This window comes from Trichosurus vulpecula, chromosome 7 (assembly GCF_011100635.1).
Source record: "Trichosurus vulpecula isolate mTriVul1 chromosome 7, mTriVul1.pri, whole genome shotgun sequence".
Taxonomy (NCBI): domain Eukaryota; kingdom Metazoa; phylum Chordata; class Mammalia; order Diprotodontia; family Phalangeridae; genus Trichosurus; species Trichosurus vulpecula.
Window position 1 is genome coordinate 213,230,758 of NC_050579.1, and position 14,973 is coordinate 213,245,730.

General features: G+C 36.0%; 1 pseudogene; it reads left to right on the forward strand.

Annotated features, from left to right (window-relative positions):
* The first annotated feature begins 217 nt into the window (after positions 1-217).
* LOC118857803 overlaps positions 218-14,973 on the forward strand; it is a 92,908-nt pseudogene continuing 78,152 nt past the window's right edge.

Consider the following 14,973-nt stretch of genomic DNA (forward strand, 5'->3'; position numbering starts at 1 on the left):
GAAGTTGTGAAAGGGGGGCAGAGCTAAGGTGGTGGCATGAAAACAGCTTCTTACCAGAGCTCTCTCACAAATTCTGTCAGATACCTCTAAAAAAGTGAATCTGAGCAGAGTTGAGAAAGTTAGAAGCCAGTAGTAGACTTCGCATGGCAAATTGCCAAGTCAGGAGAGTCCACAGGGTTGCCAGGATGGATCTCTAGGCTGGGAGAGAGCCCAGAATATGGAGTTGCACCAGACCATACCAAAGCAGGAGCTGCTGAGGAACTTAGCCAACAATCCAGGATGGGAGAACACTTGGTGCAAAAAACTGGTGGTGATCTCGAGGACTCCCAGCCCGGGATGGGAATCTGTCAAAACTATGGGAGGCAGCAGATCAGAGCCTGCAGCCACAAGAGCAACTACTTCTGAATCTTGTAGCTCATAGTCCAAAGGTTTGAAACTCACCTTCCTGAACTTCTGGGAGTCATGATCACCAGGTAAAATGGCTCTCATCCACTCTTCCCCACCCAGAAAATACTCCCTCAAAGAAACCCTAAAATAGAGGAGCCAGAAGTAGCTCTTCGGTAGCCAAACAGTGAGAGTTCCTGAGCCCCAGAGGGGTGGAGCCAACAAAGGTCAATACCAGGAACACAGAGGTGCCTTCACATAGCCAAGAAAAATGGAAGACACCAGGGCAGACAACTGCTGATACTACCCATGCTGTAGCACAGCCTTAGGGGAAGGGGAAACTTCTAGCAGCTAGACCACCCCTGCTTCCAGAGTGCTAGCATCAACAGCTTCCCGAGTCCCTGGCTCACAAGGTGGAAGGATTCTATCAGCAGATCAGAGCAGGAGTGCAAGAAGTGCTTTGTGGCACAAAGGCAGATTCTCTTGCTGTGCCTTGCTTGGATCTGTATTGCAGTCCTGGTTGGCCATTCTTGGAGGAGGAGAAGCACTGCTGTGACAGAGCCTGGGGAGAGAGTACAATAGAAATTCATCTGAAAACATCAGTGCCTGGACTCTAAAGCTTGGGACAAAGTACTCTCTACTCCACAAGCAGTCATAACCTGACAAAAAAATAAAGGGTCAAGTAGTTGGCTGGGAACATGAACAGGTAGTGAAAATGAACTCGGACTCAAACACAGACTCAAACTCAAATTGTAGATTCCTTTTTTGGTGACAAAGAAGATCTAAACATACAGCCAGAAGAAGTCAACAAAGTCAAAGAGCCTACATTAAAATCTGCCAAAAAAGATATGAATTAGTCTCAAACTGTGGAAGAGCTCAAAAAGGATTTGGAAAAGCAAATTAGAGAAGTAGAGGAAAACTTGGGAAAAGAAATGAGAGTGATGTGAGAAAAACATTGAAAACAAGTCAATGACCCAAAAAATACTGAAGAAAATAACACCTTACAAAACAGACTAACCCAAATGTCAAAAAGAGTTCCGAAAAGCCAAGGCGGAGAAGAATGCCTTGAAAGGCAGAATTAGCCAAATGGAAAAGGAGGTCCAAAAGACCATTGAAGAAAATATCACTTTAAAAATTACATTGGAGCAAGTGGAAGCTATTGACTTTATGAGAAATCAAGATATTGTAAAACAGAACAAAGGAATGAAAAAATGGAAGACATTGTGAAATATCTCATTGGAAAAACTACTGAGCTGGAGAATACATCCAGGAGAGATAATTTAAAAATTATTTGACTACCTGAAAACCATGATCAAAAAAAGAGCCTAGACATCACCTTTCAAGAAATTTTCAAGGAAAACTGCCCTGATATTCTAGAACCAGAGGGTAAAATAGAAATGGAAAGAATCCACTGATGGCCTCTTGAAAAAGATCCCAAAAAGAAATTATAAGAATTCCAGTGTTTCCAGGTCAAGGAGAAAATAATGCAGGGAGCCAGAAAGAAATAATTTGAATATGGTGGAAACACAATCAGAAGAAGACAAGATCTAGCAGCTTCTACCTTATGGGAACGAAGGGCTTGGAATATGATATTCCGGAGGTCAATGGAGCTAGGATTAAAACCAAGAATCACCTACCCAGCAAAACTGAATATAATGCTCCAAGGGAAAATATGGATTTTCAATGAAATAGAGAACTTTCAAGCTTTCTCAGTGAAAAGACCAGAGCTGAATAGAAAATTGACTTTCAAACCCAAGATTCAAGAGAAACATGAAAAAGTAAACAAGAAAGAGAAATCATAAGGTACTTACTGAAGTTGAACTGTTTTGTTTCCATTCCTGCATGGAAAGATGATGTGTATAATTCATGAGACCTCAGTATTAGGGTAGCTGTAGGGAATACACACACACACACACACACACACACACACACACACACACAGGGTACAGGGGGAGTTGAATATGAAGGAATGATATCTAAAAAAATCAAATCAAATTAAGGGATGAGAGAGAAATATATTGAGATAAGGGGAAGTGGAGAGATAGAATGGAGCAAAGTGGCAAGAAAAAACAATTGGTTGGAAGGGAAGAGGGGGCACATGATGGGGAATGAGTGAATCTTGCTCTCCTCAGATTTGACTTGAGGAGGGAATAACATACACACTCAAATGGGTATCTTACCCCACAGGAAAGAAGGAGGAAGGAGATAAAAAGGGGGGATAATAGAAGGGAAGGCAAATAAGTGGAGGATGTAATCAAAGCAAACACTTTTTAAAAGGGATAGGATGAAAGGAGAAAATTGAATAAAGGGGCACTGCATAGAAAGGAGCAAAATATAGTTAGTCTTTCAAAACACGAGTATTGTGGAAGGATTTTGCATAATGATACACATGTGGCCTGTGTTGAATTGCTTGCCTTCTAAGGGAGGGTGGATGGGGAGGGAAGAGGGGAGAGAATTTGAACTGAAACTTTTAAATGCAGATGTTGCAAAAAAAGTTGTTTACACATGCAACTGGGAATAAAATATACAGGCAACGGGGCATATAAATCTATCTTGCCCTACAAGAAAGTAAGGGAAAAGAGGATGGGGGGGTGGTGTGACAGAAGGGAGGGTTGACTGGGGAATGGGGCAATCAGAATATATGCCATCTTGGAGTGAGGGAGATGGTAGAAATGGAGAGAAGATTTGTAATTCAAAATCTTGAGGAAATCAATGCTGAAAACCAAAAAAATATTAAATTAAAAAGTAAATTAAAAAAAGAATACAGTACTTCACAAAACCTGCTGGGAATACTGGAAAACAATGTGGCAATAACTGGGTATAGACCAATATCTTACACTGTATACCAAAATAAAATCAAAATTGGGTTCATGATTTAGCAATAATGCCTGATAATATAACCAATTTGCGAGGGCAAGGAACAGTTTACCTATCTTATTTATGATAAAGGGATGAATTCATGACCCAACAAAAGATGGAGAGCATTACAAAATTCAAAATGGATAATTTTGATTACATTAAATTGAAAATTTTTTTGTATAAAAAAGCCAATGGAACAAACTGTTGGAGGGAAGTAGAAAATTGATAAAGAATCTTTACAACCAGTGTCTCTGATAAAGGCATCATACCTAAAATATACAGGGAACTGAGGCAAATTTGTTAGAATACAAGTCATTCCCCAATTGAGAAATGGTAAAAGGATTTGAAGAGGAAGTTTTCAGAAGGAGAAATTAAAGATATCTTTAGTCACATTTGAAATTGTTCTAAGTCACTATTGATTACAGAAACACAAATGAAAACAACTCTTCAGTACCACATCTCTTCTGTCACACTGGCTAACACTACAATAGAGGAAAATCATAAATACTGGAGAGGATGTGGGAAAATTGGAACATTGTTACATTGTTGGTGAAATTGTGAACTGATCTAGCCATGCTGGAGAACAATTTGAAACCATACCCAAAGGGCTATACATATGTGCACGCCATTTGACCCACCAATATCACTTCTAGGTTTGTTTTCCAAAGAGATCAGAAAAATGGGAAATGGACCAGTATGCATAAAAATATTAATAGCAGCTCTTTTTGTGGTGGCAAGAATTGGAAATCAAGGGGATGCCTATCAGTTGGTGAATGGCTAAAAAAATAGTGGTATAGAATGTAATGGAATACTATTGCACTATTGGAAATGAGGATCAGATTCACTTCATTGCAACCCGGAAAGACTTGATGAATTGATGCTGAGTGAGGGCAGCAGAACCAGAAGATCATCATACATGATTACAGACAAACAGTATGTGTGAGGACTAACACTGGTAGACTTGGCTCCTCTCATCAGTGTAAGATTCAAAGATAGCTCCAAAAGTCTTATGATGGAAAAAGCTATGCACATCCAGAGAAAGAATTATGGAGTCTGAATGCAGATTGAGGCAACCTATTTGCTCTCTTTTATCCCCCTTCTTTTTTGGTTTCATTTTTTCTTCCTCCCTATTTATTCCCTTGGTTATAATTCTTCTTTACAACTGGAGCATTAAGTAAATAAGTTCAAAGTGAAGGTATATGTAGAACCTACATTTTATTACATGCCATCTTGACAGGGAGGGAGGAGGACAGGGAGGGAGAGAAAATTTGGAACCCAAAATCTTCTGGAACTTATTGTTGTAACCTAAAAACAAAAAATGAATTTATTAAAAAAAACAGTCCATGCCCTTTAAGGAGCTTATAGTCTAAAGGGGGAGACAACAAATGCGTACTAAAATGGTATATATAGAATAAATTTGAAATAATTAATAAAGAAAAGGAATAAGAATTAAGAAGGTTTTTTAAAGGGTTACAATAGAAGATGGGAGTTTAGGTGGGATTTCAAGAAATTCAAGGAAGTGTGGAATCAGAGACAAAGTAGGAGACCATACTCCTATGTATACATTCTATGCACATGTATGCATATACATATGTTCATTCCATATGTTCAATATATGCCAAGAGAACTGAAAACTTAAAATAGATGCATATTAAAATTGTAAAATACCCAAATTAAGAAAATATCAACTAATGAAACTAAACAATCACATCTCAGAAAAAGAAATTTAAGAAATCACTAATAAATCCATAAAGAGATGGTTTAATTAATATAGTTTATATAAATTTTCATTTAAAGTCAATCAAAAAATTAAGGAAAAATAATCCCTAAACTACATGAACCTATTTTTTAATTTGGATGTATACAGTACTTTACAAAATTATTCTTTGAAGCTAATATTATCCTGCTATACAAGAAATGAATCAGAGAAAGAATAGTTTAGAGAAATATCCATAATGAAGATTGAAATCCTCATTAATGAATGAATATAGAAAAATTACATGGAATATTAACAAAGTGATTAAAGAAATGTTTATATATACATATATATCTGCATATATAAATATCTGAATATCATAATTTATTTAAATACAAATATCTGGAGAGATATAAATAGATGTAGATGTTAGGGAGATACAAGTACAAGGAGAAGTAGAAGTAGATGTAAATGTAGATAGCGATAAATGCATATAATTTCTATTAATAGATTAAAGATTAAGAGAATTTCAGGAATTGTGAAACGTGAAAATTTTTGGTGTAATTAACAATGTATCCAATAAGAGTTTTTTTTTTTAATATATAAAAATGACTCTCAAAAGACAGAACTCAAATGATCTCTGTGACCAATATTGGTACCACACAATGAATGGTGAAACACACACTTCCTTGGTTTTCATAGAGGTCTATAGACCAGTAGCTATTGACTGTTGCCTAAACCATTAGATACAATAGTTTTCCAAGTTTTGCTTAGCTAATTTTCTTTTTCATGAGGGATGGTTCAATAGCAAGGATAGCTTAGGAGATGACAATGATGTAAAAATGGCAAAACTTAAACAAACAAAATTTGGAATATCAAGTCATATTTATTAATTTCATGAGGAAAGTATTTATTTTCTAGAGTGGGTATACCCAATGCTTCTTTTTGTGCATCTTTTGACAGTTTTTTTTATTATTTTTACAAATAATTTAATAACGAATTTAGTACTTTAGAGAGTTTGCAGTATCTCCTCTGTTTTACTTAGAGGTAAAATATATTAAAAATTCCTTTCCCACACAGAACTTTTCCCCAGAAAGAATTCATGTTGCAATTTAAGATAACAGTTCTTTCTCATTCTCTTCAAATTCAGTTAAGGATCCCCCTTGTTTCTTAAGCAAACATGGAGTCTTGAAACCTAGCACTGGAAGATCCCAGGTCAACAGCAAAATATTTTTTTTTTCCATTTCATTTAAGCTTATATACTGACAATACCTCCTTTATAAAAAGTTTGTGAATAGACTCATTCTTTGGGGGACTCAACGCTTTTTCAAGGCAATGAAAAGTACTGGATTTCCTTCCTGTCAACTTTCTGCCTCTGGCAACTTCCTTTTTAAAATTTTCATCAAGAATTATTTCAGTATCTTTTTAACCTCACCAAATAACTCAGTGCCTTGTAGAAAGTAGGTGCTTGTCATTTAGTTCTTTATTGGCATTAAGAAAGTCCCCATTGTCTGGAGGTAAATGAAAAAGGTAAGCAAATGAAAGGGTCTTTAAAGTAATATTTCAGGTATTGGAGAATAGCTTGGTCAGGACTTTTGACAAATAAAACAAAACAAAACAAACCATTGTATAAGGGCCAAATGAAGATAATTTCTTCCTATATTCAGCAGTTATAGTGCAAGAAGAGAGGTTAATATTAGGATCACTGTACAATTGTTGGTGCATATTAATTCTATAATTAGCAAAAGATGTCAGAGAATACTGCTGCCCCATCTCCTTCTAAAAGGCAAAATGAAAACGTTTAAATGGATAGAAAAGGAACAGAAGTGGCAATGAGAAAACTGTCTGATAATCTTACTATTAATAAACATATATGAAACTTAAAGTTTGGGATTATTTTCATGCCCATAGCAAATACATGTATGCAGCATAAAGCAATTCTGCTAAGTATACAAACTAAAATGGCTGCTTAGGTCTCTAACAGATGTGTCTTCAGTGATGGATGATTCTTAAGTATAGACAAAATGGATAAGGTGATTTCAAAGATAGAGAGAACTCCTGTATAGGGAAAGTCCATTTTTACTTCCAAAATTCACAAGCACACACACACACATGCAAGTCCACGCACATGCATGCGTATATTTTAAAATTACTTTCAGTTAGATTGGGTCTAGAAAGAACATCTGAATCAAACTGTCTAGAGAAAAATGTTTTTTCTTTGTTTGTTTCTCTATGCTGACAGGATATTTGACTTTTCTTGTAAATATATCAGCTTTTATAGACTCAGAGGACCAGGAGGTGGGATATCCTGGCCCTTCCCCAACCCCAGACTCTGCTTCCTGTGGTAGACTTCTCAAATACAAAAGGAGGGAGTAGAATTGGATGGTATTCCAGGTCAGAATATATGATCTTATGAAAAATATAACATACACAACAAGAACAACAACTAATCTTTATATCACAATACAGAGTAAATTTTACTTATCCATTTTTTTTCCTTTCTGGCTTTTTAAAAATATAATTTTCAAAACTTCACTCATATTTTTGAGATTTTTGTATATCCATTCTATGTGAATCTGACAATGACATTTTCTCTCCTTCCTCTAGTCTCTAGTATCTGAGACAGCAATGTAATTTTTTGAACACTGTTTCAGAAGATCTCTCATCAATTAAGAATTAAGTAGTGTGATATCATGCTGTGAAGTAAAAGCTTATTGTATAGATATGAAGTTTTAGAATACTCTAGAGTTACCTCAGACTCACAAAGCAATTAGCCAATAACGTTAAAAAGTTATGGCTAATTTAACTAATGGTTAATGGAGCCTAGTAAAGCTGTCAGAGTTGATGAGCCCAGTGAGATTTTGTGCAGGAACACACATTAAATTTAGGGTCCTTTATCTCCTTTTAGCAGTTTAATCAGTCTCCTGAATGATAGCTGCCCATTCTAATGATATGCAAAAAATATGTTTTTTTTTAAATTTTAGTCTTGAAATCCATATGAGATTTAAATGCAAGTAGTAACCAACAAGAAGGCAAGTCTCGTCTCATTAAGAAAATGGTATAGGTCACAAAAGTATTCCTTGAAAAATGTGTTAAAAAACATCAATTTCTAGAGCAGTTAGAGGGAATTTCTAAAATGTAAAATAGAAAATAGTTTTCCATCATTTGAAATTTTTCCATAGCTACTTTCTTTTAATCTTTTAAGGACTCTTGCAGAATGATTCATAGAATGAGCCACACCAATGAATGATTAAGTAGGCAAATGATGTGAAGTGAAAAGACTTATAGAGAGAGATGAATTTACAGAGGAATATCTTTTGGAAATTCAGGAAAAATATCATATCTGATAAACAGTCATTTGGAAGTATTTTTCATAATTGATAGCAGACCTTCATTAATAAGCCTCCTGTTTTATTCACTAAATGCTGAAATTCTGCATAAAAATTTGAATTCTAGGTATAATATTAGATGGGATGCCAGGTGATCTAGTCTGATTCCATCATTTTATGAGCAAGGAAACTGAATGATAATGCAGGCAAAAGTTCCAAATTTTTATCTATTTTTTTCTGACTTAAAATGTAGTACTCTTTCCATTACCTTATGTTTCCCCTTGGAGTTATTTCTTTCCCTAAAGCTCAAGCTATTCAATGGATCCCATTATTCCATAAAGGTTTAGAACCCTACTGTGATACAATTTGTTTCTATACTTTCACATTTAGGTAATTCACATGGTGTTAGAATTATGTACAAAATGGAGAAAGTGTGAGGCGTGAGTAAGGAAGAATTTTGAGAAAAAGACTAGACAATATATTGGCTTTAAGGGAAAAACTAGCAATTATTCAAATACCTAGAGTGTTGGAGGGCAGCAAGGGATCCTTCTCCTTCATGAGAAAAAGAAAACTTTCACCTTCATTTTGCTTTCTGATCACAAGATGCTTTCCTTCTGGGATTTTGGGTCACTCTGCTCTGCACAGTTTATTGAATTTAAGAAAGAAAATCAAATGAATCTGTGTTAAACAAGGGAGCTTACTGTCATATGAGTGGATTAGGAAACTAATAGAATGAATACTATATAAGGTGATATATTCAGACAATAAGAATGCAACACATGATTGCAAATGTAATTTGTAGCAGGATTTTTTTTCTTTTTTTTTCCACAAAGTTCTTGGTGATGATCATTTAGCATATTTGTAATACCAATAAAAAGTACGTTGTCCTCAGTTTTCCTAGCCCCATTTTAGACAGTTATATGCACACACAAATTAACAAAACATTACCATATACACATATAAACACACACATATACACATACATATGTATATACACATATATAGTCATAACACTTGTATATTTGTACATATATGTAGCATACATGTACCTATGTTTTTATATATATGCACCTAGTCATAATACCTGGAATGATATGACAAGAAGCAAAATCTTTACAGCAGCTTTTATCAGAAAATGTTTCCTTGGGGTAAAAAGAGGCATATACATGTATGTTCATTATATATATATATATATATATATTCATTCTCTATATATTCCTCATATATACATATATTCATTTTCTACATATACTATATGCATATATGTATTTATGTGTGGGTATGTATGTATATGGGAGCACATATATACATATATACAACCATATACAAATTATGGGACTATGAAGAAAAAAAAAAAGATATACAGAAGGCTTTTAATATTTATTGAGAGGGTGTAGGATCACATTCTGCAACTGACTTTTACTTTATGTGTTACCTTGGGCATATCACTTAATTTTCCTTGGTCTTAATTTCTTCATATTTAAAATAAGGGACAAGAAATAAATCATCTTTGTGGTGTAAGCAATAAAAGAACCACTCCCCCACCACACAACTTTCTAGTTAGGCTAGTAATGTTTTTCTTAAAAGGTATTGAAGCCATCCTCAAACATTAATGTCCAGAAGAACTAAAAACAAGGGGTGTTGATATTACTTCCTGATACCATGAGATAAAAAAATGAGGAGCTGCAGGCATTTTCTGATGCTTGGATGGTTGAATGGTGAACCATGAGCATCATAGAGGCAGAAGAAAATCAGTCAGCTAAATCATCTTGTGATATACTTGATGCATGTTCTTGTTGACTATCCTTTCCCTGCTCTGACTAGGTAAATCTCCTATTGTTTACTCTGTTAAAAACCTACAGAAATATAGAACTTAGCGGACTTCCGGGGGCAGAGCAAGATGGCGGCTGAAAAGCAGTGAGCTCCCTGCCGAGTCCCCCCAAAAACCTATAAAAATGGCTCTGAACCAATTCTAGAACTGCAGAACCCACAAAACAGCAGAGGGAAGCAGGACTCCACCCCAGGAGAGCTTGGATGGTCTCTGGGTGAGGTCTATCCCACAAGGAGCTGGGAGCTGGGAGCTGGGAGCTGGGAGCAGAGCAGAGTAGAGTGCAGTGTGAGCTGCTCGGACCAACCAGACCAGGAGCCGGAGGAGGGGGCCCTAGCACCCTGAATCAGTGAGCTGGGGCAGTTACCAGACTTCTTAACCCACAAACACCAAAGACAGAGGAGAAGGTTAGTGGGAAAAGCTACGGGAGTGGAAGGAGTTAAGGGTTCGGTCACCACCCCTGGGGCAGTGGAGGTGGGGCAGCTACAGCTGCTGTTGTTTCTGGCCCCAGGCCTAACTGGTGGGAGGAATTAAGTGGCGGATCAGAACAGGAGTGCACAGCCTGCTGAAGATCTAAGTCCAGTCTGGGTTGGGGGTTCTTGGGGAAGGAGGAGTGCTGGTGTGGCAGAGCTGGCACATCCCCCCTCCCCCAAGCTTGGAATATAGAACTCTTTAGTCTACAAGCAGTCATACCCCGATGAAAAACTCAAGGGTCAAGTTAGTTGGTTGGGAATATGGCCAGGCAGCGAAAACACACCCAGATTCAATCTCAGACTTTGGATTCTTTCTTTGGTGACAAAGAAGACCAAAACATATATAGGCTAAAGAAGTCAACAAAGTGCAAGAGCCTACACCAAAAGCCTCCAAGAAAAACATGAACTGGTCCCAGGCCATGGAAGAGCTCAAAAAGGATTTGGAAAAGGAAGTTAGAGAAGTAGAGGAAAAATTGGGAAGAGAAATGAGAAGGATGCGAGAAAACCATGAAAAACAAGTCAATGACTTGCTAAAGGAGACCCAAAAAATACTGAAAAATACACTGAAGAAAACAACACCTTAAAAAATAGACTAACTGAAACAACAAAAGAGGTCCAAAAAGCCAATGAGGAGAAGAATGCCTTGAAAGGCAGAATTAGCCAAATGAAAACGAGGTCCAACGGACCACTGAAGAAAGCAGTACCTTAACAATTAGATTGGAGCAAGTGGAAGATAGTGACTTTATGAGAAATCAAGATATTATGAAACAGAACAAAAGGAATGAAAAAATGGAAGACAATGTGAAATATGTCATTGGAAAAAACCACTGACCTGGAAAATAGATGCAGGAGAGATAATTTAAAAATTATTGGACTACCTGAAAGTCATGATCAAAAAAAGAGCCTAGATATCATCTTTCAAGAAATTATCAAGGAGAATGGCCTGATATTTTAGAGCCACAGGGAAAATAAAAATTGAAAGAATCCACCGATCGCCTCCTCAAATAGATCCGAAAAAGAAATCTCTTAGGAATATTGTTGCCAAATTCCAGAGCTCCCAGATCAAGGAGAAAATACTGCAAGCAGCCAGAAAGAAACAATTTGAGTATTGTGGAATTACAACCAGAATAATCCAAGATCTGGCAGCTTCTACATTAAGAGATCGAAGGGCTTGGAATACAATATTCTGGAGGTCAATGGAACTAGGATTAAAACCTAGAAAACACCTACCCAGAAAAACTGAGCATTATGCTCCAAGGCAAAATATGGATTTTCAATAAAATAGAGGACTTTCAAGCTTTCTCAGTGAAAAGACCAGAGCTGAATAGAAAATTTGACTTTCAAACACAAGAATCAAGAGAAGCATGAAAAGGCAAACAAGGAAGTCATAAGGGACTTATTAAAGTTGAACTGTTTTGTTTACATTCCTCCATAGAAAGATGATGTGTATGATCCATGAGACCTCAATATCATAGTAGCTGAAGAGAATATGCATATATATATATATATATGTTTATTTATGTATATATATAAGTGAATGTTCATGTATGTATATATGTTTGTGTGTGTGTGTATATATATACATATATATATATATACATATATATATATATATATATATATATATATAGAGAGAGAGAGAGAGAGAGAGAGAGAGAGAGAGAGAGAGAGAGAGAGGACACATGGTGAGTTGAAAATGAAGGGAAGATATCTAAAAGAAATAAAATCAAATTAAGGGATGAGAGAGGAATGTATTGAGAGAGGGAGATAGGGAGAGATAGAATGGGGTGGATTATCTCTCATAAAGGTGGCAAGAGGAAGCAGTTCTGTGGGAGGAGGGGAGAGGGCAGGTGAGGGGGGAATGAGTGAATCTTGCTCTCGTCAAATTTGGCCTGAGGAGGAAATACCGTACATACTCAATTGGGTATCTTAGCACACAGGAAAGAAGAAGGAAGAAGATAAAAAACGGGAGGATGATGGAGGGGAGGGCTGATGGGGGTGGAGGTAATCAAAAGCAAACACTTTCTAAAGCAAACAGGGTCAAGGGAGAAAATTCAATAAAGGGGGATGGGTTGGGAAGGAGCAAAATATAGTTAGTGTTTTACAACATGAGTATTGTTGGAAGGGTTATACATAATGATACACATGTGGCCTATGTTGAATTGCTTGACTTGTTAGGGAGGGTGGGTGGGAAGGAAAGAGGGGAGAGAATTTGGAACTCAAAGTTTTAAAAACAGGTGTTCAAAAACAAAAAAAAAAAAACTTTTGCATGCAACTAGAAAATAAGATCCACAGGCAATGGGGCATAGAAATTTATCTTGCCCTACAAGTAAGGAAGGGAAAAGGGGATTTGAGGGGGGTGGGGTGACAGAAGTGAGAGATGAATGGGGAACAGGGCATCCAGAATATATATCATCTTGGAGTGGGAGGAAGGGTAGAAATGGGGAGAAAATTTGTAATTCAAACTCTTGTGAAAATCAATGCTGAAAACTAAATATGTTAAATAAATAAATTTAAAAAAAATATAGAACCTAAAATACTGAGGAATTGCCCAGTGTCAAGTTTAACTAAGGACCATCTCTGAATTCCCTAAAACTTTAGAGCTAGGATCCTATGCCAGAATATAATAATTTTCCAGTCTATGAGACAATGTAGTGTAGCAGTTAGAGAACTGGTTTTCAATCCAGGAAGACCTGGATTCAAGTCCTACTTCTGACACCTACAGGATATGTGATCTTGGGTAGGTCATTTAATATCTCAGCGCTCAAACATCAATTCTTCAGTACTATAGTTTCAGAAGAGATGCTGTCCTACATTGATAGAAGATTTTTTTTCATCCCAGAGTTCTCTATATAAATGAAGCCATAAGTCCAATCTCTATCCCTTCTCATATGTAAGTATCTAAATCATGTGAAAGTCATTTTTCATACCAAAAGTGTTTACAAATGCCCAACTTCCTCATTAGCATTCTTGAGGTCTGTCTTTGTTAATAATAAAAGGAAATGTTCCTTTTATTGCCATCCTTCTTCTGTATTCTTCTCTTCTCCAGAAATATATTAGTACAAATGGGAGAATTTGATCTTAACTATTGATAGAAGGTGGTTTACATGCCTTAATGTAAAATCAGATTTTTAAACGCTGTCTTTTGGTGGATAGAGCATAACTGAAGAGACGGTAAAAAGAACTCTTAGACTTTTATGTTAATAAGTTATTCTATTTTTGTTATTGCTGTTTGATTGTATGTACTGGGTTACTTCTACATATTCCTTCCTATCACTTGGAGAAAAACACCATTGTCCATTAATAAAGTATAAAATAATATCAGAATGATTGTGTCCAAGCCAGGTTTCCTTTTACTTAGAGTAGCACCCTCAAAACTGCCTCAGTCAACAGAGTGGAACAAATTACTTCACACTTAATAAAGTGAGGCCAAACAAGATTTATGCATTGAAGAAAAGTAGCTAATAAGAAGGATCATTAATATCACCTGCACTATTAGTACAGGAGAGAAAGCATTGTCTTTGTGGTCTTGAATAATATTTTTGATTTGTAGAGGGGAAATATATTGAATATGCATGTATAATAGTATAAAATGTAGCCTTTATTTATATTTAAAAAACTTGAAATTAAAAATATGCTAAATTTTAAAAAAATGATTACTTTAGAAACACCTATCCTTTTTCCCATTAAACATTTTGTTATTCTTTTAGATTCAGTCCAACAAGTATTCCTGGAAAAGCTCTAAAAGGACTTTAAAAATAAAATAAGAGAGGAAAAGGAAAAAAAAAATTGGGAAAAGAAATGAGAACCATGCAAGATTTCGAAAAGAGACTTATCAGCTTGATAAGAGGTACAAAAATACTGAACAAAATCACCTATATAAAAGAATGACCAAATGTTAAAAAGAAGCCCAAAAATCCTCTGAAGAGAAGAACTCCTTAAAAACCAGAATTGGCCCAATGGAAATAGAGGTAGAAACACTCATTGAGTGAAATAATTTCTTAAAAATTATAATTGGGTGAGTGGAAGCTAATGGCTCTATGATGCATCATAAAATGGTAAACAAAGTCAAAAGGATGAATAAGTAGAAGAAAATCATTGAAATTTAACCACAACCAGAAGATAAAGTTAATTTGACTGACTTTCTCTTCTCAGGGTTAGGATACTCTCCTTATTGTCAATCGCTTGGAGCTGACAAAAAGAAGGGGTAAAGTAAAAAAAAAAATAGATGAAAAAACAACAAAACACACACTCACACAGAGGGAGGGAGGGAAGGAGAGAGAGAGAGAGAGAGAGAGAGAGAGAGAGAGAGAGACAGAGAGAGAGAGAGAGAGAGAGAGAGAGAGAGAGAGAGAGAGAGAGAGAAATGCACCACTAAGTAAAGTTTAAGTTCTTTAGAAAAGA